The following is a 7,745-nucleotide window of genomic DNA, read 5'->3' as shown; positions in this document are numbered from 1 at the left end:
AGGAAATGGGGTGAGGAAACGGTGTGGGAGGGGGAAGGGAGGAGGAAGGGAGGGAGGGAGGGAAGAAAAAAGGGAAGGGGAAGGGAAGGGAAGGGAAGGGAAGGGAAGGGAAGGGAAGGGAAGGGAAGGGAAGGGAAGGGAAGGGAAGGGAAGGGAGAAAAAAACATGAAATGAAACAAAATGAAAAGGGAAGAGGAAAAAAAAAAAGTGTTCACCCTGGATCCAGGGAAGCAGCCAACCTAACCAGTAAAGTTGCCAGGTGGGCATGAAGGTGACAGGAGAGGTGTTCCTGGTGGTTGACAAAGGCTTCCATGTGCATCTGTGAAGTGGGGGCAGTGCCAGGCCCTCCTGAGCTGGGCTGTCAGTGCCCTGGGCAGGGGCAGGGGTCCAGGAGGCACCCCCTCCCTGTGCCCGGGGCCTCCTGCCCCTGCAGTGCTGCTCCTCTGAAAACAACTCAAACCACAAAATTGGCTTGTGGTTGGGTGAATATCAGTCACTGCTATTCAGCTTGGCTTCCTAGGATGACTAAAGGGGTTGGAAGCCCACCTTAATAGCCCCCCAAATCTTCAGAGGAGTCAGAGGCAGAGATGGAAATGTGGTTTGTGTTGGAAACTTTTGCTGGGATCCGAGCTTCCGCATGGCAGGGCTGTAGGCACTGTGTCCCAGCATGTCTGTGGGCCCTGGGGTTTGCGGGGGTGGGGGGGAGGGGGTGGGGTGGTCACCAAGGTAGGAGGTAACATTATTAATTCCTGGGCCGCTTCGTCCAACTGCTTGGAGCAGGGAGGGGCTGAGGATGAGGACACTCAGGGCCCCTAAGGGTGTCCTCTCAATCTGCGTCTTCCAGCTCCAATTCTCAAGGGAGCCAGGAGCCAAGCTGCTGCTGAGGGCGGGACAGAGCACAGTGGTCCTCTGGGCAGGGCCTGGGTATCAGCCTGGCGGCCCAGGTGGTGCCTGGGCCTGGGACCAGAGTGCTCAGTTGGAATTTCCCCTCCCTGCCCCCACCCCCAGGTGGCCATGTGACCTGGAAACAGTCCCCTCTGCTCTCTGGGCCAAGTTCTGCTGAGGGTCTTTCAGGCAGGGTGGTAGAGATGGGAGAGGCCAGGCTGAGAAGGGAAACGCCCAGCCCCGGGCCCGCAGTCAGTGTCATGTAGACAGATAGTTCTGGAGTTGGACAGGGTCTGACCTCTCCATCCTTCCCAGAGTCAGGGAGAGAGAACCCAGGTGATCCTGGGTTCCAGGGGGAGGTAGGGCGGGTAAGAGCTGGATATTAATTTTTGTAATTTTTTTTTTTTTTGAGAGAGAGAGAGAGAGAGAGAGAGGAGAGAGAAGCAGGGGAGGGGCAGAGGGGGAGGAAGACAGAAACTGAAGCAGGCTCCAGGCTCTGAGCTGTCAGCACAGAGGCTTGAACTCACAGCCTTGAGATCATGACCAGAGCCAAAGTCTGAGGCTTAACCGACTGAGCCACCCAGGCGCTCCTGCTTTTGGCTATTAAAACTCTTGGCCCCCTTTCCTCCCTCCTCCTTTCTGTGCATCCACAAGGGAGGAAGTGGCATCCCTTCATCTCAACGTTATGCAAAGTGGGGTTAAAGCATCCTTTAGAAAGTTTTGCTATTTTTATTGATCTGTAACATCCCAAAGGAAGAGGTGCACTTGCCATGCAAATACAAGACAAGTATCCAGGCCCCTCCCCCCAGCCCCATGCCACCCTCAGCCTCACCTATGGAGGAAGGGTGAGACGGAGTATCCCAGCTGCCTGGTCCTCCCGATTCCGGATTCCGGTTCCGGGCTTAGAAAAGGAGCCAAGTAACCGGAGGCGGGCGGGTGGGTCCTACCCCGGCTCTTTTTTCTTTTTTTGGTGACTTTCTCATTAAGACTCGATTTCTTCTTCTTGAGATGAAAGGCTTGGATCCTTTCAGTGCTGACCCTTTGCACTTCTGTGATGCCAGTGAAGAAAGAGAAAGGGCAACTGTACCTGTACCCTTGACCCTTCTGCCCTCACCCCATCACCTGGGTCCTCGTAGCCCCCAGTGCCCAGCCCCGTCCCCGTCCTGGCCCTCACTCTCTTTCTGACTGGCCATTGTCTCAGTCTCTCTCTGTCTCCTGCTTTCACTCTGCCTCCCCATCTCTCTCTTTCTGTTTCGGTGCCTGCATTCCCCCCCTCGCCTGCCCTAGGCTGGGGGTGGGCACACGTGAGTTCTAGATTGCTGACTCAGGCCATTCTAACCACACTCTCCCCAGGATTCGCTTTCCCCAAACTCCCCTGTCCTCACCTAGGGTCTGGGAACCGGGTCATCACGACCCCGGTTCTTGTCCCTTTGAGACTTTATGCAGGTGGGAAGGTGGAGGGTCTGCACAACCTGTCTGGGAACCGACACCCCCCCCCCCCCCGCACTGGCTGAGGACTGGGGGTCCCCTGGTGGGTGGAAGACAAGTCAGTTTTCTGACATGGGAAGTGCCTACCTCCTCACTGATTCCTGAATCCCCCAACCTCTGGGGAGGTCCAAGGTGGGGGGGGGGGGCTTCTTCTCACTTTAGGAGGGGGAGGGGATTTGTTTCCTGACCTAGGCTACCGACGTGTGATTCTGGGAGGGATGCAGAGTGCATGTGGACAAGAAACATAGGAAGGACATGCACGGAAAAAATGTGTGTCACGCATAGACACGCCAGAAGCATGACATGTGTCCTCCTCCACCCCATCCTCACCCTTGGAGGTTAGCGGGGAGCCAACCCCCAGAAACAGCCATAGACGTGTGTTGAGTGTGTGAACACACACACACACACACACACACACACACACACACACACACACGCTCTGTGCTCTGGAGCACACATCCTGAGCTAGAGGAGCGGGACGCTGGGCTGAGTGGGGGAGGGGCAGGGCAGGGAGGGCAGGCTAGCTCCACCCCCCACCCCATGCCCCATGCCCACTGTCCGCCTCCCCGCCTCCCCATCTCCCCATAGCTGGCAAGGTCTCTGCCCCCTTGACTTTTCCCAGCTTCGAGGAAATACCTCCCTTTAGGGGAAAGCGAGATCGTGAGGGGAAGCAGGGGAAGCACTGACTCGGGCAGAGGCATGAGCCTGATTTTCCAGTCTGGGGCGGGGCGGAGGGATATGGCACTGGGGACGCCCAGGCGGTGGGTCCTGACTCAGAGCCAGAACCACAGAGCTCCTCTGCTATATTGTCGTCGGGGAACAAGAAGCCACCAGGTTTATAAGAAACTGCGATTCATCTCTGTCCCCTTCCACCCCTCTGCAAGGGACCAAGGTTAGACTCGAAGAAGAGTGTAGGCAAGGAAGAGACTCTGCCTCAGATTATCTTTTGGGAAATCTTCCCTGGGCTTGTTAAAGAAGGATGGTGGCAGGTTCAGGGCAGTTTAGTTCTTGAGAAGAGCTGGGGCCAGAGGATGGGACCCTCGATTTCCCCAAATAAGTTGTCAGAGAAAGCCCGCTCCTCACTCTCAGCCTAGAACAGGAGTTCTTTTTTTTTTTTTTTTTTTTTTTTTTTTAATGTTTTTATTTTAGAGAGAGAGAGGAACAGAGTGCAAGCAGGGGAGGGGCAGAGAGACAGGGAGACACAGAGTCCAAAGCAGGCTCCAGGCTCTGAGCTGTCAGCACAGAGCCGGAGGAGGGGCTCGAACCCAGGAACCGTGAGATCATGACCTGAGCCGAAGTCAGAGGCTCAACCGACTGAGCCACCCAGGCTCCCCAGAACAGGAGTTCTTAAGTCACACTCACTGTCTTCAGAGCTACTGCCGAGGCTGTGGCAGAGCTCTCTAGAACCATAGACAGTCGGGGTGACATAGGAGGAGCGGGGCAGCTGGTAGCTCCAGCTGGCTCTGCTGCCCCCTCTCAGCCACTGGCTCACAGGCCCCAAGGTGAGAGCAGGAGGGAGAGTGAGTGCGGGTTCTGTTAGCAGAAGGGCAGAGCTGAAGGTGTGACGGAACTTCGGAGCCGGCAGAGAGCGGGAGACAGCACTGCCTGGCAGGGAGCGTGCGCAGTGGCGTCCTCCCGTCATTTCTAAGAGCTGCCCAGGTCCCCTCCCAACTCAGACAGAAACACCTAACAGCTTGGATGTCTGGCAGTGGGCCCGGTTGCCAGGGGCAGGGAGTTCAGAGAAGTGAAGCATGCCCCTGCTCCCCAATCCTGCACCTGGAAACCAGGACTCCTGGATTCTTCCTGTCTGGACCCGTTTTCCGTTTGCCTCCACTGCTGCCAGGCCCAACCCGGCCTTGGCTGGGCATCTGAGGCGGTCCCTGCCCCTTTCAGTTCCTAAGTCTTGCTTCCCACCCCTTCTGAACCTAAGTGGGATGGGATTTGCTGAGGAACGGGGTTCAATTTCTGCAGGATCATCGGACAGAAAAGGACACAAGGACTGACCTCCCAAAGTACAGGGGAGCGCCCACCAGGTGACTGGGGAAGCCTGAGGGTCTCGCCCTTCTCCAGAGAAAGGGAAAGGACTCTGAGCCACAAGCGGGCTGGGTAGGATACCTTGGGAGAACAGAAGGATAAGGAATCAAAATCACGGAGAGCCTGGGGGAAATTAAGCATCGGTTTTCCTCATCTGTAAAATGGGCAGAACAACAGCATCCTCTCTGCAGAGGCGGCCGGGTCACTAGCTGTGTGACCTTGACAAGGTACTTCATTTCCCTCTACTTCAGTTTCCTTCTCTGCAGAACAAGGACAATGATCCCTGCCCAGCTGACCTCATAGCATTGTGACGGCTAAAGAAATCAAAGGCATGAATTGCTTGGGATGTTCCCTTGTCTCATCCTCCCTGCCCCAAGCAGCAGTGTGGAGAGTGGGATAATCAGGAAGGACTCAGGTTTTTCCACTTTCCAAACTCACTGGAAGTCCAGGGATGGGACAAGGTATAAGCTGGACTCAGCACAATGTCTTGGGTAGCGGGAGCCTGGGAACCCTGGTACACAGCTCATTCCTGGGGCCCTGAGCCTTGGGTGGTGGCCTTAGGTCAGTGTGTGTGTGTGTGTGTGTGTGTGTGTGTGTGTGTGTGAGAGAGAGAGAGACAGACAGACAGACAGACAGAGAGGGAGAGGTGAAAACAGTGGACCCAGTATCTCGATTCACAGCCTCTTGTCCAGTTACTAAGGACTTGCCTGACCATAGCCATCCCTCCCCAACCCACAGAACACGTCAGGCTCTGGTCCAGTGATTGGAAAGAAATGGAAGCAGGCATGGGAGGGGGGCAGTGATGGGCGGCCACACCAGCTTCGTGCCCCCTGTGGCTGGAGATGCGGGTCCAGGGGCTGTCTCAGGGCCCCGCACAGAGTGCCAGCTGCCCATGGCCCTAGTGGAAGAAGGTTGGCAGGACGCCTTGTGACACTTTCTGGGTAACTGAGGGGGGTGGGCAGCAGACGACAGGCTCCCGGGGAAATCTCAGACTTGCGTGTCACAGCGGATCTTTGTCTGGGGTGGTAAGTGGGGTTAAACTCAAGGTCAGACCCAGCCAAATGCATTTTCATGCCAACATGGCCTCGGGTGTCCTCCGTTGCCGTGGGAGGGACCCAGGTGTCCACTGTGCTGAGGATCGCACTGCCGATGCCTGATTTGTCCCTCCGCTCGGACACCGGTTCCTGGCCGGCTCCCGCCTGTGCCAGGGCTTTCCGAGGAACAGAGCAGGGCACGGGGAGCCACCATTCCACTCCCACAGTGCAGGGCTACCGTCTCCATAGGTTGGAGGGATCCCAGAAAAGGAAATGGGACTGAGCTGCAATCCAAGGGGCTGTGGGAAGACAACTGAAAGAACTTCCCAACCGTAAGCAGATGGAGTGGGAGGTGGCTCTGAGCTGCTTCCATGGAATGAACACACTTCAGTGGTGTTTCCGAGTTCTGTCTGATACAGGCAGTCACCGATCTTCCATCTATTAAGTGCTTGGAGATCATCAACCTGTCCCGGGCTCCCGGGTCCCCTACCTCACTCCTCCTTGCCCTTTCTTTGTCTTGTGCCCTTCCCGGGACACTGTTACGCTTCATGGCAGGAGTTGGGAAAGAGGAAAAGGACGGAAAGAGGGAAATGGAAGCTCTGAGAACAGGCTGGAGGGCCAAGGGGACCCCAAGCAGGATGCAGGGGTAGGTGAATTTGTTCAGCCGGGCAAGAGACGTGGGATAAGTCAGCAGGCTGCCTTTGTAGCAGGAGGGCTTGAGGCCAGAAGGTAAGAACAGCTTCCCGAGGGGGCCACAGTCTCGGTTTCTAGAATAGAATGTGTATATATGTCGTGGGCGGGGTGAGATGGACAGAGGCTGCATCTTCCTGCCTTCGAGGAAGAAGATGGTGCAACAGGAAGGCCAGAAGGCAGGCTGCGGGTAGGGTCCCAAAGTGTCCCCATGAAACAGCGCTGAGGGAGACAGAGGGCCAGCTGCTGGGCCCGAAGCCTTCTTGTCCTCACTCCTAGCTCACCCGCCCCTGCAAATGTTCCCCAGCTCCCCCACCCCGTTTTGGCCCAAAGCCCCCCGGGGGAAGCTACATGGCGTTCTCACCGCGGACCCAGTGCCGGCTGCAGCTTCTTCCCTCTGACCTATTTTTTAATCATCTGATGGGATTTCACCCCACCCCACCCCCAACCCAAAGCCCTGGCCCCCTGGGCCCGTCAGCTCCACGGCGTGTCAAAACTGCCCCTGTCACTTTGCGTTGGTTTCTCAGTCCAGCCGGCCCCTCCCCCAGGGCTTGAGAGCGATGGCTAATTACCCAGCTGCTGAGCCCCTACCCCCCTGCCCCTCCAGTCCCAGCCCCAACACAGGGGCCCAGGACCGCTGGGAGGAGAATCTGGGCCTCCTCACCCTCCTGCTGCGCAACAGGAAGTCCTTCCGTCTGTCTAACCTCCATTCTTCCCTCTGACCTGCCCCTAGCCCAATCACAGACACAGAGGGTGCTGGTAACAGATGGGACTTTGGGATACCCCTTGAGGGACCGAAAGGGCCGAGCCGTTTCCTGTGCCGGGTTTAGGGAAATCTTCCTCTGTGCTCCCCACCCCACCCCTGCTCCCGCCCCACAGAGAGGGTCACTGGGGACTAGTGGTGGAGCCCGGATCAGAACCCAGAGCTCCCCATCTGTCTTTCCATTTGCCTCTGGGTCCTCTCCATTGATGCCTGTTTCAGTTTCTGTGCAACTCTGCCCCTACCCCTGACCAGGTGTGTCCCCTGCCACGTCCCTTGCCGTGGCCTGGCAGAGCTGCATCTGGTGTTTCAGGGCTATCCAGCTTGCTTTCGGCACCATTTAAGAATGGGACTTGTCCCCTCATCTCTGACCCCCACTACCACCCACGTCCCCTTTTCCCTGCCTCTTTCGTCCATCCCTGGTCCAGCCCATCAGCCTGCCCCAGCTCGTCTCCACCCTACAATGTTAAGCAGAGGGACAAGCCAAAGGACTCAGGCCGAAGACAACAGGCCCAGAGCAGACTCACAGATGGAGGCCCGGTCCCAGACAGACAGACAGACAGACAGACAGACAGAGAGACGTGTAGCAGGTGCACTGAGATCGAGATAGATCTCAAGACCCTGATAGATGTAGAGAAACAGAGACAGACAGACTCAGAGGCCCAAAGAGAGCAGATGAGGTAGATGTGGAGCCTGCACTCAGGACAAGCACACAGAGGTTTGACAGATCCTGGAGACAGAGGTGGATGTAAGGAAGACCCACCGCAACGCAGGCAGAGACACAGGGACCCCGAGGGGCCCAGAATCAGGCCAACATACCAGAGCAACAGAGACCAGAAGCCCTAAAGACAAAG

Source organism: Leopardus geoffroyi, chromosome E1, assembly GCF_018350155.1.
Source record: "Leopardus geoffroyi isolate Oge1 chromosome E1, O.geoffroyi_Oge1_pat1.0, whole genome shotgun sequence".
Lineage (NCBI taxonomy): Eukaryota > Metazoa > Chordata > Mammalia > Carnivora > Felidae > Leopardus > Leopardus geoffroyi.
The sequence above is the reverse complement of the archived record's forward strand: the minus strand, read 5'-3'. Positions refer to the sequence as shown.